The sequence below is a fragment of the Somniosus microcephalus genome, chromosome 4, assembly GCF_052327205.1.
Source record: "Somniosus microcephalus isolate GS21.2 chromosome 4, FLI_Smic_1.0, whole genome shotgun sequence".
Classification (NCBI taxonomy): Eukaryota; Metazoa; Chordata; class Chondrichthyes; order Squaliformes; family Somniosidae; genus Somniosus; species Somniosus microcephalus.
In genome coordinates this window covers 66,594,678-66,609,329 of record NC_140990.1, presented here as the reverse complement: position 1 = coordinate 66,609,329, position 14,652 = coordinate 66,594,678, and the positions used below count along the sequence as shown (strand labels likewise).

The window sequence follows — 14,652 nt, the reverse complement described above, 5'->3', positions numbered from 1 at the left end:
TGTTCTGCTGCAGACTTCTCAGTCTGGGTTGCCACCTCAGCTCTTCCAATGACTTTTGAGAGCTCCCTTCCCTTTGAAGATTGAGGCTCGTATTTAAGTTTTTCCCATTTTAGAGTTTTATCCCTCAGCATATGAATGAGTTGGCTGACTGTTAACTCTTCTGCCATCATCCCTTTTCCATTAGCTGCAGGGCTGTTTAGAACCTTGTCCTGGGGCTCCTTTGCTGCTTCTACTTTGCCATCATCCGCAGCCCCCATCATTCGAATTTCCACAAATGAATCATCCGGTGATGCTGCACCCAACTTCAGTAGGAGCTCGGAAGTCATGTCGACCAACTCAGCTTTTTCTGCCTGCAACCTGCTAACCAGCGCCTTCAGTTGCGGCACATCTTGTTCCACCGGATTGGAGCACGCCCCTTCAGAAGCCGAATCAGCTTTGATTCGTTTGGCCTCCTCGTGCAGACGGTTTGTGTGCTCCTGCTCCCTTTTCTTCCCCAGCTGCTTCTGTTGTCTTTCCAGATTCTCCCATTCGGTATCATAGAACTTTTTCATTGCTTTCATCTCTTGCTCGAGACGGCAATTCAATTGTTCTAATTGCTGTCGTAATCTGAAATAAGTTTGCGTTCGAGCTCGATGTTCCTCAGTAATATATATGTCTGTAACTTGAACAGACTCAGAATTCTCTGTCAAGCTATGTTGTTGTTGTTCAGAGGAATTCTGTTCTGAAACTTTGTTCTCCTCTGGAGCATAAGCCTTTATGCCCACATTCGTTCTACCAACCTTAGTCAGCAAGTTCATTTTAGACTTGTCTTTCATGCTTGGGCTGGTCTTATCGTCATCTGTTTCAGAGTCTGAGCTGATTGTCTGCCCCGAGTCCTCACTCATTATTGCTTTGAGGTAGTGCCATTCCATGTCTATTTTCTTGATCCATTCCCGTCCTAGAAGTGGTGGTCCTCCCTCAGGTAGTACGTATAAGTCCATTCCGGGGTGTTCTTTGCCCCTGTCTCTCACCTTGACTCTTATCTTTCCCATGGGGTATACTTTATGCCCTGTGTATGTCTGCAATACGAACTTGGTATCTCTCAAGGGTATATGTGAGAATAGCCGGTTGTAATCCCTTTGATTTATGACTGATAGGGCTGATCCAGTGTCCAATTCCATTCTCACTTGGACTCCAGCTATTTTTAGCATGACCCAGATAGTTTGTAGGTCAGCTTCCTTACTCACATTATGAATTCTCAGACTACCCAGTTCTTGGCCGCTTGGGTCTGAATCCGAATTCTGTTCATCTGAACTCTTCTCAACCACCTTGTGTACTTTGTTGTACTTTTCCTGTGATGGCTTTTTTTTTTGGTTGTTGGTCTTCTTCCCTGACCGGCATACTTTGGCTATGTGACCCAGTTTGCCACATTTCCTACAGTCCTGGTTTTTAAACCAGCATTGGTTCTGGTCGTGTGTTGTCTTCCCACAACGATAACATTTCGTTGCACCCGAAGTAATTTGATCCACACTGAGGACCGCTGCCTTCAGCTGCATTTCCGCAGTTCCTTTCGCTGCGGCTTCGTGTGATGCTGCAATAAGGACAGCCCTATCCAGTGTAAGGTCGTTCTCTTCGAGCAGTCGCTTTTGCGTTCCTTCCTTCGACAACCCGCACACAAACTTGTCTCGCAATGCCTCTGTCAGATTTCCTCCAAACTGGCAGTATTTCGCTAGCCTACGCAGTTCAACCAAGAATTCCGCGTTGCTTTCCTCTTTCCGTTGCGTTCTCGCATAAAATTTGAATCGTTCCGCCAACATCAGTGGTGTGGGGTTCAAGTGATCCTTCAGAACAGCAACAATATTATCGAAGGTTTGATCTGCCGGTTTAATTGGTGCTAGAAGATGCTTCAATAGCCCGTATGTCTTCGCCCCCATCGAGTTTAGCAAGGTTATAGCTTTATCATCATCCTCTATTTTATTGGCCTCACAATATATCTCAATGCGTTCTACATACGTGGCCCAATCTTCTACCTCGGAATCAAAATCATTGATGTTACCACGCTTAGGCATCTTCACCTCCCTGATAAACAACAACGAAATATTTCTTTAACTCTTTTTTTTTCCAAGATGGCGGTTTCCCCGCGCTTATCTCCTTTCCCCGCCCCTTTCAAAATGGCGCTTCCCGCTTCTGTCTTTTTCTCCGCCTACTGGCGGCTTCCCGCGGTTTCCCGCGCTTATCTTCTTTCCCCGCCCACTTTCAAGATGGCGGTTCCCGCTTTTCTTCCCCTGGCGGGAGGGGTAAGCTTTTCCCTCGGGCGACGGCCGCTGGCTTTCGGGGTTCGCAGCCTGCTCTTCGGCTTCAGCGCGTTCCCTTCTCTCGGCCGGGCAACCGGCTCTGGGTACAACCCGTTGACGGCGAACGGTCTCAGCCGCTGGCTGGATCTCGCTCAGTCTCCCTCGCTCGGGCTCTGTCTCTCCGGTGCTGGGTACAACCCGTTGACGGCGAACAGTTTCAGCCGCTGGGCTGGATCTCGCTCAGTCTTCCTCGGGCTCTGTCTCTCCTGCTCGCGCGGCTCTCGCTCGCTCTCTCTCGGGCTCTGTCTCTCCCGTTCGCGCGGCTCTCGCTCGGGCTCTGTCTCTCCCGCTCGCGCGGCTCTCAATCGCGCCTCCCAGCCCTCTCGCAGTCCGGTGCTTCCCTCCCCGGCTGCGGCTGAGTTCTCCGTGGCTTATTTATGTTTATATCTTCCCGCGCCTTACGATCCCGGTCGCAGCGCCTCGTGGTCGCGGTATTTGTCCGGCCTTTTTCGCCGTCGCGGCCTAGTCGTCTCACGACGCTCCCCAGCCCGCTTGTACCGCGGCTTCTGCTCCACGCTGCCCCAGTCTCAGCGCCTCTGGGCCCGACTTCTGTCCGGCTCCTTTCCCCCTCGACCGTGGTCGAGCGCACCGCCCTTATCCTCCGTTTATTTGTTTCTATTTTCCCTTTACTCACAGTCACCGTGGCCGACTTGCTTCTCGTGTTGATCGGCTCACTCACCACCGTGGCAGAAGGGACAATCCGTGCCTGTTGCTGATGGAAGACTTCGTGTTTGAAATCTTCCTCCTTTCTTGGTCTGCAGACTCGAGTTTTCTCTCAGCAAAACGACGAGGGCGGGTGCCTCATCTCGACGCTCGTTTACTTCTTCAGAAGTATTGTTGCCACAGGGTAAGATCGAACTCGTCGCCACTGTAAAGTCTGTGGGTTGTATAGCGAAGTAATACACAGACTACAAGAGTAACTTAAACAGGACTTTACTATTCGAAGGTCAGGGCGAATCTGCCCAATAAATTCTGCCACAGCACTTATATACCGGTGTGGTCACCGTCGGTATTACAGTATACAGCAGCCAGGATAAAGTAGTGCCACACCTAAAATAGTTCTCTTAAAGGTGGACGGTTACATACAATAGTTCTCTTAAAGGTAGAACAGTTACATACACTACACCATGGTCTTGCCTGAAATGCCTCCCATAGTTGAATAGCCCTTACAGTATGCAGCCATGGTCTTGCCTGAAATGCCTGCCATAGTTGAATATCCCTTACAGTATGCAGCCATGGCCTTGCCTGATGTGCCTCCCGTAGTTGAATAGCCCTTTCTGTATGCAGCCATGGTCTTGCCTGAAATGCCTGTCATAGTTGAATAGTCCTTACTGTATGCAGCCATGGTCTTGCCTGAAATGCCTGCCATAGTTGAATAGACTTACTGTATGCAAAGTGTGGAATGTGCGTGTGTGTTTGATGAAAGGGCCATAGGTGTTGGATGAGTGTTGGGCATTGGGGCTTTCAAGACCCTCTGGCCAAAAAGTGAGGTTGAGATGGAGGGATGGAGAGGTCGTTGAACTTTTTCCTACATTGGAGATGGGTCCTGGGCACCATGCTGCTTGAGGAGACTCTCTGAGCCACCTCCCTCCACACTCTTCTGTACTCGCGTGGCAAAGGCCTCCTGCCACTCTCTGGGTACAGAATAGATCTTCTGCGCTCCACTGCGCCAACCAGAGCCTCCAAGGCCCGCTTGCAGAAGCGCTGTGCTCGCTCCCTGGCCCTCCCCATAGTCCTTGGCTGCAGGATTTAGCCACAGGTCTGCCCAGGCCGAGAGTCAAAGCTCCAATGAGCAGGGTGTGGCTGCAGAGCAAGATCGACCCTCCCCTTTAAGAACTGACCGGCGCCAGTGTGTCTGTGTTGAATCGCTAACTGACAGCACCTGTGCTGCACCCGCCCTCTGAGGTAGCGCCTCGCCCCTCGGCCTTAGTGCCTTAAGAGAGGCGTGTAGCGCCTGATTTAGCACTACAATCACCTCCAGGGGCGATAAAAGCCAAGTTTGCTGTCGGAGGCGATAATTAGCGCCAGGCGCTAAACTTTGCGCACCGCCAATAATGGCGCCCCAAATGGGGCGATACCGAATTTTTCCCCCTGAATGTCTGTTGTTAAATTGTACCAGCAGCTAACAGGCTCCTGTGAACTCCTCCATCTGCTATTTTAATGCAGACTTTAACCAATTTATTTTAAACTAGCTGGAGTACCCGGTGTTGCCGAAGGAACTTAAGAACCCTCTGCCATGTTTATAAAACTGTTTATAAAACTGTTGGGATTGAAGAATTCTTGCTAAGCACCCAGGAGGTGGTTCTTTAACTTCGTTTTTTGTTAATGGGGATCGCCAGTAGCCAGGTTTTACAGTTTTCCTTCTATGTGAATTTGGAGGTAGCAAGCAGAATTATAATTTTGCAATGTTATCATTGACATTAATGAGAGAGAGAGAGAGGGGGAAGGAGAGAGGGGGGGAGTAGAGAGAGAGAGGGGGGGGAAGGAGAGAGAGAGAGAGAGAGAGGGGGGAAGGAGAGAGAGAGAGAGGGGGGGAAGGAGAGAAAGAGGGGGGAAGGAGAGAGAGAGGGAAGGAGAGAGAATGAGAGAGGGAAGGGGAGGGAGAGAGAGAGAGAGAGAGGAGAGAGAGAGAGAGGGAAGGAGAGAGAGGGAGAGAGAGAGAGGGTGGAGGAGAGAGAGTGGGGGGAGTAGAGAGAGAGAGGGGGGAAGGAGAGAGAGAGGGGGGAAGGAGAGAGAGAGGGGGAAGGAGAGAGAGAGGGGGGAAGCAGAGAGAGGGGGAAGCAGAGAGAGAGGGGTGGAGGAGAGAGAGAGATGGGGAGGAGAGAGAGAGAGAGGGGGAGGAGAGAGAGGGAGGGAAGGAGAGAAAGAGAGAGAATGAGAGAGGGAAGGGGAGGGAGAGAGAGAGAGAGAGAGGGAAGGAGAGAGAGAGGGAAGGAGAGAGAGAGAGGGAAAGAGAGAGAGAGGGGGAAGGAGAGAGAGAGAGGGGGAAGGAGATAGAGAGAGGGGGGAAGGAGAGAGAGAGAGGGGGAAGGAGAGAGAGGGGGAAGGAGAGAGAGAGAGGGAAGGAGAGAGAGGGGGGGAAGGAGAGAGAGAGAGGGAAGGAGAGAGAAAGAGGGAAGGGGGAAGGAGAGAGAGAGGGGGGAAGGAGAGAGAGAGAGAGGGGGAAGGATAGAGAGAGAGGGAAGGAGAGAGAGAGAGGGGGAAGGATAGAGAGAGAGGGAAGGAGAGAGAGAGAGGGAAGGAGAGAGAGAGAGAGGGAAGGAGAGAGAGAGAGGGAAGGAGAGAGAGAGAGGGAGGGGGAAGGTGAGTGAGAGAGGGGGAAGGAGAGAGAGAGAGATGGGGAAGGAGAGAGAGAGGGGGAAGGAGAGAAAGGGGGAAGGAGAGAGAGAGGGGAAGGAGAGAGAGAGAGAGGGAAGGAGAGAGAGAGGGGGAAGGAGAGAGAGGGGGGAAGGAGAGAGAGAGGGGGGAAGGAGAGAGAGAGAGAGGGGAAGGAGAGAGAGGGGGGAAGGAGAGAGAGAGAGAGGGAAGGAGAGAGAAAGAGAGAGAGAGAGAGAGGGAAGGAGAGCAGTGAGGGAAGGAGATAGAGAAGAGAGGAACGCACCCCGGGGAAGGGGTTGGACTCAGAGCCCGGCCGCGGTGACCCGGAGCCCCCGTGCGTGGCTTAGCGCCGCAGGCCCGGCCCGACTCACCTCAGCTCAGCTCAGCTCCCGCTCCGGCCCACCGCCACCGCTCCCCCGCTCGCTGTCTCTAGGGCTCTCGGGCCACGTGGTTCTCTCTGTCTCTTTCTCTGTATCTCTTTTCCCGGTCCCGCACACATGGCAGGCCGCAGGCTTAGGCCCCGCCCACATACGCCATGAAACACCCCCCATGATGCATCATACCGTGGTTCCCCCGTAGGATTGGTCAACCATCACGTCACTCAACGCTAATGCAGCCCGTCGATTGGTCCATCCACGATTTTGTCCGTTTTTTGTACACTGTCCGAACAAGTTTTGTATGACCAAAAAATAAATATGCCTATGACACTCCCCTAATCATAAGCTTTCTTTTGATATAACATATGTGTAGGTACGCTCTATAACTTTTGAGTTTACCGCACGCATACACACAGACAGACTCATTTATATATATAGAGATGAGTTAACACCTGCCTTAAAATGGTAGACTCAGGACTGTCAGACAAACATGCTAAACTTTCGTAGAATAATTACCACAGTCATTTTTTGACTGGAAACTTAAACCTGCCATTTCACTTTCAGTCAGGAGCAGATCGCAGTTTTACACCAATCTCTGATTTGACAGCACGTTTCCAGCGTTCACCGTTGTTCTTCCTGACTCTTGTAAAGGAGCCTTCTGTTCCATGCCTAGGAGCTCTGGACCATGGAAGAGAGCAGCTGGGACACATTTCTCACACACCTTGAGATTAACCCACATGGTGACTTTGCTGTCAGTGAAGAGAGACGAGAAAGACAAAAGTGCCATTTGCCCCTCTCAGTGTAGCCCTGAAGGACTGTGTCCAGGCTGAAGTTCTGTTCCCGCCGTACCATCCTCCCCCAGATTGTCCTTTCTGAGCTCCAGCCAGGTGATGCTAAACACTCAGGTGGGAAAGACAAAAATCTACAACAATGTGTTTAAAACAAAGCTGATTTATTTGACAGATATCCAGAATATTAAATTCCAGCCCAGTTACAGAGTCATTAACCTCAGCAGAAACAAACCCCAACTGTCAGAATGAACATGCAACAGCAGCAATAACAGCAGGATCCAACCCCTGCAGTCACATGTGAACTCGCTGGTGTCTCAGCAGGGTGGATGACTGAGTGAATCCCTTCCCACACTCAAAGTAGGTGTACGGCCTCTCCCAGTGTGAACTCGCTGGTGTATCAGCAGATCCTTTGTGCTTTTAAAGCTCTTCTCACAGTCAGAACATTTAAAAGGTCTTTTATCTGTGTGAACAAGTTGATGTTCAGTGAGGTGCGATGACCGAGTGAATCCCTTCCCACACTCAGAACAGGTGAACGGTCTCTCCCCAGTGTGAACACGCTGGTGTGTCAGAACATCGGATGAATTAGTGAATCCCTTCTCACACATGGAGCAGGTGAACGGCCTCTCCCCAGTGTGAACTCGCTGGTGTATCAGCAAGCTGGATCTCTGAGTGAATCCCTTCTCACACATGGAGCAGGTGAACGGCCTCTCCCCAGTGTGAACTCGCTGGTGTATCAGCAAGCTGGATCTCTGAGTGAATCCCTTCTCACACACGGAACAGGTGAATAGCCTCTCCCCAGTGTGAACTCGCTGGTGTCTCAGAAGGTTGGATGACTGAGTGAATCCCTTCTCACACAGGGAGCAGGTAAACGGCCTCTCCCTGGTGTGACTGCGTCGATGAGTTTTCAGCTTCGATGGGGAACTGAATCTCTTCCCACAGTCCCCACATTTCCACGGTTTCTCCATGGTGCGGGTGTCCTTGTGACTCTCCAGGTTGGATGATCAGTTGAAGCCTCGTCCACACACAGAACACGTGTACAGTTTCTCCCCGCTGTGAACAGTGCGATGTTTTTTCAGGCTGTTTAACTGGTTAAAGCTCTTTCCACAGTCAGTGCACTGGAACACTCTCACTCGGGTGTGTGTGTCTCGGTGCTTTTCCAGTCACACTGATGTTTGAAATCTTTTCCCACAGACAGAACAGACAAACATTTCTCCTTCCACATTCAAAGGCCGATGATATTCAGGTCCTGATGAATCGGGTCATTCTGTCAGATCTTGATGTGATGTTTGGTTTGAGTTTCCCGTCTGCACATCCTCCTCTTCTAATACCCTGTAAAAGGAGTTTACAAAAGTCAGGATAGAAATTTGGGTTTCTCTCCCTTTCGCTCCTGAAGGTGCTGCGTGATGGTGGGGTTTGGCCCCAGTCACTCTTTGCCTTCCAGTACCTCACCAATAGAAATTCTGAGATGTGAGGCGATACAGTGAGCTGCCAGCATTTCGACCATGGGGAGCAGCACAGCTGCCGTCCCTGGCTGATTCTGTCTGGAAAAGCTGAAGCCAATGGTAGCACAGCAACAACAACTTGCATTTACATAGCGCCTTTAATGTAGTGAAACATTCCAAGGTGCTTCACAAGAGCGGAATCAGGCAAAAATTGACCTTAGGGCCGAGGCAACTGAAGGCACGGCCACCAATGGTGGAGCGAAGGAAGTGGGGGATGCACAACAGGCCAGAATTGGAGGAATGCAGAGTTCATAGAATCAGAGAATGGTACAGCCCTTCGGCCCATTGTCCCAGAGCCAGCTCTTTGAATTTAGGCCCACTCCTCTGCTTTATCCCCACAGACCCGCAATTTGTTTCCCAATTCAAGTAGTTCTCCAATTCCCCTTTGAAAGTTGCCATTGAATCTGCTTCCACCACCACTTCAGGCAGTGCCTTTCAGACCATAACAACTCGCTGCTTAAATTCTTTCCTCATGTCGCCGCTGGTTCTTTGACAATGACCTTAAATCTGAGTCCTCTGGTTACCGACCCTTCTGACACTGGAGTCAGTTTCTCCTTATTAAGAGGGTGATAAACACTTGGTCCACTTGGCACTGAAGTGTCTGAAACTCATAATAGGAACTCCAGGGAAACAAAATACTGACAAATGTTAAACTGTTCTGTTGACAAATGAAATCTCAATTTAAGTTTTAAAAGATAAATTGCTAACGGGTTCACACTGACTCACCCGACTCAGGTTCCGCCCCTCAAGCACTGCGATTGGTGGCCGAACTCGCTGCTCCCTTGGCTCTCCGGCCTCTGAGCTCTCTTCCTATTGGTTCCCAGGGCCATCAATCACCACTCGCCAACATTACGCTGCCAGATGAGGGTCAGGGACTCAGAGGAAGAAAATAAATGAGGCCATGAATCTGAGTTGGGAAATACAATGAGAGAAATATGATTCAATTGGTGAACTAATCTATTTAAAATCAACTCAAATGAATTGTTGCCATTAATATATTCTTTTTGCGCCAAGTGGGAAACAAATTATGTTTTCCCACACACAGAGCAGGTGAACGGCCTCTCCCCGGTGTGAGTGCGTCGATGAGTTTCCAGCTCAGATGGGAAATTGAATCCCTTCCCACAGTCCCCACATTTCCACGGTTTCTCCATGGTGCGGGTGTCCTTGTGACACTCCAGGTTGGACAATCAGTTAAAGCCTCGACCACACACAGGGCACGTGTATGGTTTCTCCCCGCTGTGAATGGTGCTGTAGGAATCAACGGATTCCTATCTAAATCACTGAGGTCGAGTCAGTTCAGTAAATTAACCGAATTTAAATAAACTGGTGAAAAAAACAAAAACATGCAGGAGCAACAGCAAACAGTTCTATACAGTAGCTTGTTCCACGAGGTCTGAACTCAGAACCTCCCACCTCTGACGTCATGACGTCATTACATTTCCCGCCACTCGGGGCACCACGTGACCAACGTGATGACGTCATCGCGTTGTTTCAGGGTTTTTACAGAAAGCTTGTTTACACTCAGCAAACGGACATAGGTGCTGTAACATTGCTTTAAAGAGTTATTCATTTGTACAGGAGTCCATTGGTGGTTTTACCACAGTGCGATGTTTTTTCAGGCTGTGTAACTGGTTAAAGCTCTTTCCACAGTCAGTGCACTGGAACACTCTCACTCGGGTGTGTGTGTCTCGCTGCTTTTCCAGTCACACTGATGTTTGAAATCTTTTTCCACGGACAAAACAGACAAACATTTCTCCTTCCACATTCAAAAGCCGATGATATTCAGGTCCTGATGAATTGAGTGACTGTCAGATGTTGAGGTGATGTTTGGTTTGAGTTTCCCGCCTGTAAATCCTCCCCTTCTAATACCCTGTAAAAGGAGTTTACAAAAGTCATCATTCTAAGTAGGATAGAAATTCAGAACAGACAATTCTAGTTTCTATGGAACATTCTTTCCTCTCTTGTTCCCCCAAAGCTGTAAATCCCCGTCCCACACACTCTCCCTCCTCCCTGTGCTGAAATCCAAACCCATCGCACCATCTCCAACATTTCTTTCCTCCACTCCCAGTTTTCCCCCTCCCTCTACTCTGGTTGGGTTCAGTTCTACACCCGCTGTGTGCAGAGTGAGAATAAAATCAATGAGTCAATGATTGTCTCTCCTGGTCACTGGGACCCTGAAGCCCCGCCCACTCTCTGGTCCTGCCCAAGATGGCCGCGCATGCACCGTGCTGCAGCTGGAACCGGTCTGTCTTTCTTCCACCAAGATGGCGGCGCATAACCCGGGCCTGTCACTGAGAAAAAGCCTCACCGCTGCCGTCCGGCGGAACACAAACCGGGCCGTGGGATCTCATTCGGGCCTGAGGCCGTTCTCCAACTTTATAAACCCTGCGGCGCGGCCTACCCTCAGTTTATTAATCTTCCGACCCCGCTCCCACCGACCTGCAGCTCCGCCCGGCGACCGCGCGGGGCTTTCATTGTAAAGTCGGTGAGGGACATGTGACCCGGGCCGACTGCCTGATTGACGGGAGCTTCCGACCAATAGGGAGCGAGCGGGGGGGGCTGGAGGAGTGAGCTGGCGGCGGGTCCTCCAACCAATCGGGGAGCCCGAGGGGCGGGACTAGTGCCGGCTGATTGTCTGATCCGCAGGGCAGCGAGTTTCTCCAGTCCCTTGTTCAGGGCCCGGGGCCAGGGGAGGCTGTGGGCCTTTATTCCCCTTATTGGACACAAGGCTCTTTGTCTCACAACACACTGGCTCAGGTTTTAATACAGACTTTTTAAATTCATCAATAAAAGCAGATAAACCCCGTGCTTCTGTAGAACAAACTTTTTAATATTTGGGAGTAAAAGTACAAGTTTTTTTCCCTCTGGGGAATTTATTATTAGTTTCAGGAAACAACAACAACCACTTGTATTTATAAAACGCCTTTAATGTAGTAAAACATCCCAAGGCTCTTCACAGGAGCGTTACAAAACAACATTTGACACCGAGCCACATAAGGAGATATTCGGGCAGATGACCAAAAGCTTGGTCAAAGAGGTAGGTTTTAAGGAGCATCTTAAAGAAGGAGAGAGAGGTAGAGAGATGGAGAGGTTTAGGGAAGGAATTCCAGAGCTCAGGGCCCAGGCAACTGAAGGCACGGCCACCAATGGTGGAGCGATTAAAATCGGGGATGCTCAAGAGGCCGGAATTAGAGAAGCGCAGATATCTCGGGGGGTTGTAGGGGCTGGAAGAGATTACAGAGATAGGGAGGGGCGAGGCCACGGAGGGATTTGAAAACAAGGATGAGAATTTTAAGAATGAAACACTTGAGGAAAAGCAGGGAGTGGGGGAGGGTCAAGCCCTTATGGGACAGGGTCGTTAATTCTGTTCTGCGACAGTTACTGGGACAGACTGTATCTCCCCCTCTCCTCCACACAGGGATTTGTGGTAGTTAAAGGGACAGTGATTCTGCTTGTTCTGTGAGATTGTAACTAAAGGGTCACTACTCTGAGATGGCTGCGAACCTTAGTGCCACCAGCCTTTCTAAAACATCTTCCTTTCTTTGAAGATCTGTGTGAACTCGCCGGTGACTCAGCAGGTTGGATGACCTCTGAAACCTCTTTGCCCAGTCAGAACATTTAAAGGGTGTCTCATTGGTTCTGGGGCAGGAGGGATCTGGTTAACAGTGATCACAATATCATTAGGTTTAAAGTAGTTATGGAAAGGGTCAAAGAAAAATCAACGGTGAAAATACCCAGCTGGAAGAGAGCCAATTTCAGTGATGTGAGAAGGGATCGAGCACAGGGGGACTGGAAACAAAGATTGTCCAGGAAAACAGTGAATGACCAATGGCAGGCCTTCAAGGCTGAGACAGTTCGGGTACAAACCAAACATATTCCCATAAGGAGGAAAGATGGGCCATCCAAAGCTCGAGCTCCCGATGACAAAGGATATCGAGGTTAGAATAAAACAGAAAAAGGAGGTTTACAACAAATGTCAGGTATAGAATACAGTCAAAAACCAGGCAGAATACAGAGAGTGCGGGGGAAATTGAAACAGGATATAAGAAGGGCAAAGAGACAATATGAGAAAAGATTAGCGGGTAACATAAAAGAGAATCCAAAAATTTTCTATAAACATATGAAAAGTAAAAGGATAGTTAAAGGAATGGTGGGGCCGATTAGGGACCAAATAGGAGCTCATCATACGGAGGCAGAGGGCGTGGCTGAGGTACTGAATGAGTACTTAGCCTCTGTCTCCACAAAAGAAGAGGATGAAGTTAATGTCGCAGTAGAGGAGGGGGGAGTAGAGAAATTGGATAAAAATAGATAGAAAGGAGGTGCTAAATAGGTTGTCATCACTCAAAGTTAACAAGTCACCCGGTCCAGATGCGATGCATCCCAGATTGCTGAGGGAAGCTAGGGTGGAGATAGCAGAAGCTGTGACCACAATCTTTCAATCTCCCTCAGATATATGGGAGTGGTGCCAGAGGACTGGAGGATTGCAAATGTTACACCCCTGTTTAAAAAAGGGGAGAGGGATAAACCTGGTAACTACAGGCCAATCAGTCTAATGTCAGTGGTGGATGAACGACGAGAGACCACTGTCAAGGACAAAATTAATTCTCACTTGGAGAAGCATGGGTTAATAAGGGGCAGCCAGTATGGATTTGTCAAAGGTACATCGTGTCTGACTAACCTGATTGAGTTCTTTGTAGAGGGTTGATGAAGGTAGTGCAGCAGATGTTGTATATATGGACTTTCAAAAGGCATTTGATAAAGTACCACACGAGACTTACTCGGGGAATAGAAGCACAGGGAATTAAATGGCTGATGGTAATTTGGGTATATAATTGGCTAAGGGAGAGGAGGCAGTGAGCAGTGCTGAGGGATGTTTTTCTGACTGGAGGGAAGTATGCAGTGGGTTCCCCCAGGGGTCAGGATTAGGACCATTGTTTTTCTTGTTATATATAACTGACCTGGACTTGGGTATAGGTGTAAAATTTCAAAGTTTACGGATGATACAAAACTTGGCAATGTAGTAACTCGTGAGCATAGTAGTAGCAGACTTCAGGAGGACAGAGACAGACTGTGAAATGAGCAGACACAAGGCAGATGAAATTAAATGAGGATAAGTGTGAAGTGATGCAGTTTGGGAGAAACAACAGGGAGAGGCCGTATAATCTAAATGGGACTATTTTGAGGGGGTGCAAGAGCAGAGGGACCTGGGGGTCCATATTCACAAATCTTTGAAAGTGCCACGGCAAGTTGGTGAGGCGGTTCAGAAAGCGTATGGGATACTTGGCTTTGTAAATAGGGCCATTTAATACAAAAACAAGGAAGTTACACTAAACCTTTACAAATCACTAGTTAGAAACATAGGCCAGGAGGAGGCCATTCAGCCCCTCGAGCCTGTTCCGCCATTCAATGAAATCATGGCTGATCTGTGACCTAACTCCATACACCCGCCTTTGGCCCATATCCCTTACTACCTTCGGGTAACAAAAACCTATCAATCTCAGATTTAAAATTAACAATTGATCTCGCATCAATTGCCGTTTGCGGAAGAGAGTTCCAAACTTCTACCACCCTTTGTGTGTAGAAGTGTTTCCTAATTTCACTCCTGAAAGGTCTGGCTCTAATTTTTAGGATATGTCCCCAGTCCTAGAATCCCCAACCAGCGGAAATAGTTTCTCTCTATCTACCCTATCTGTTCCCCTTAATATCCTGAAAACTTCGATCAGATCACACCTTAGCCTTCTAAATTCCAGGGAATACAACCCTAATTTGTGTAATCTCTCCCCGTAACTTAACCCTTGAAGTCTGGGTATCATTCTGGTAAACCTACGCTGCACTCCCTCCAAGGCCAATATAGCCTTCCTAAGGTGTGATGCCCAGAACTGCTCACAGTACTCCAGGTGTGGTCTAACCAGGGTTTTGTACAGCTGCAGGGTTTTGGCCTCAGCTGGAGTCTTGTGTACAGTTCTGGGCACCACACTTTAGGAAGGATGTCAAGGCCTTGGAGAGGGTACAGAGGAGGTTGACCAGGATGGTACCAGGGATGAGGGACTTCAGTTATGTGGAGAGATTGGAGAAGCTGGGATTGTTCCCCTTCGAGCAGAGAAGGTTAAGAGGAGACCTAATTGAGTGTTCAAAATAATGAGGGGTTTTGATCGAGCAAGTAGGGAGAAACTGTTCACTCTGGCAAGTGGGTCGGTAACCCAAGGTCACAGATTTAAAATAATTGCTAAAAGAACTAGAGGGAAATGAGGAGAATTGTTTTCACACAGAGGGTTGTTAAGATCTGGAACGCACCATCTGAAAGGATGCTGGAATCAGGTTCACCAGGAAC

The 14,652-nt window shown here is 49.2% G+C and overlaps 1 pseudogene; it reads right to left on the bottom strand.

Moving 5' to 3' along the window:
* Positions 1-6,697: 6,697 nt before the first annotated feature.
* The window catches only part of LOC147119109 (uncharacterized), a 195,307-nt pseudogene continuing 187,352 nt past the window's right edge, over positions 6,698-14,652 (bottom strand).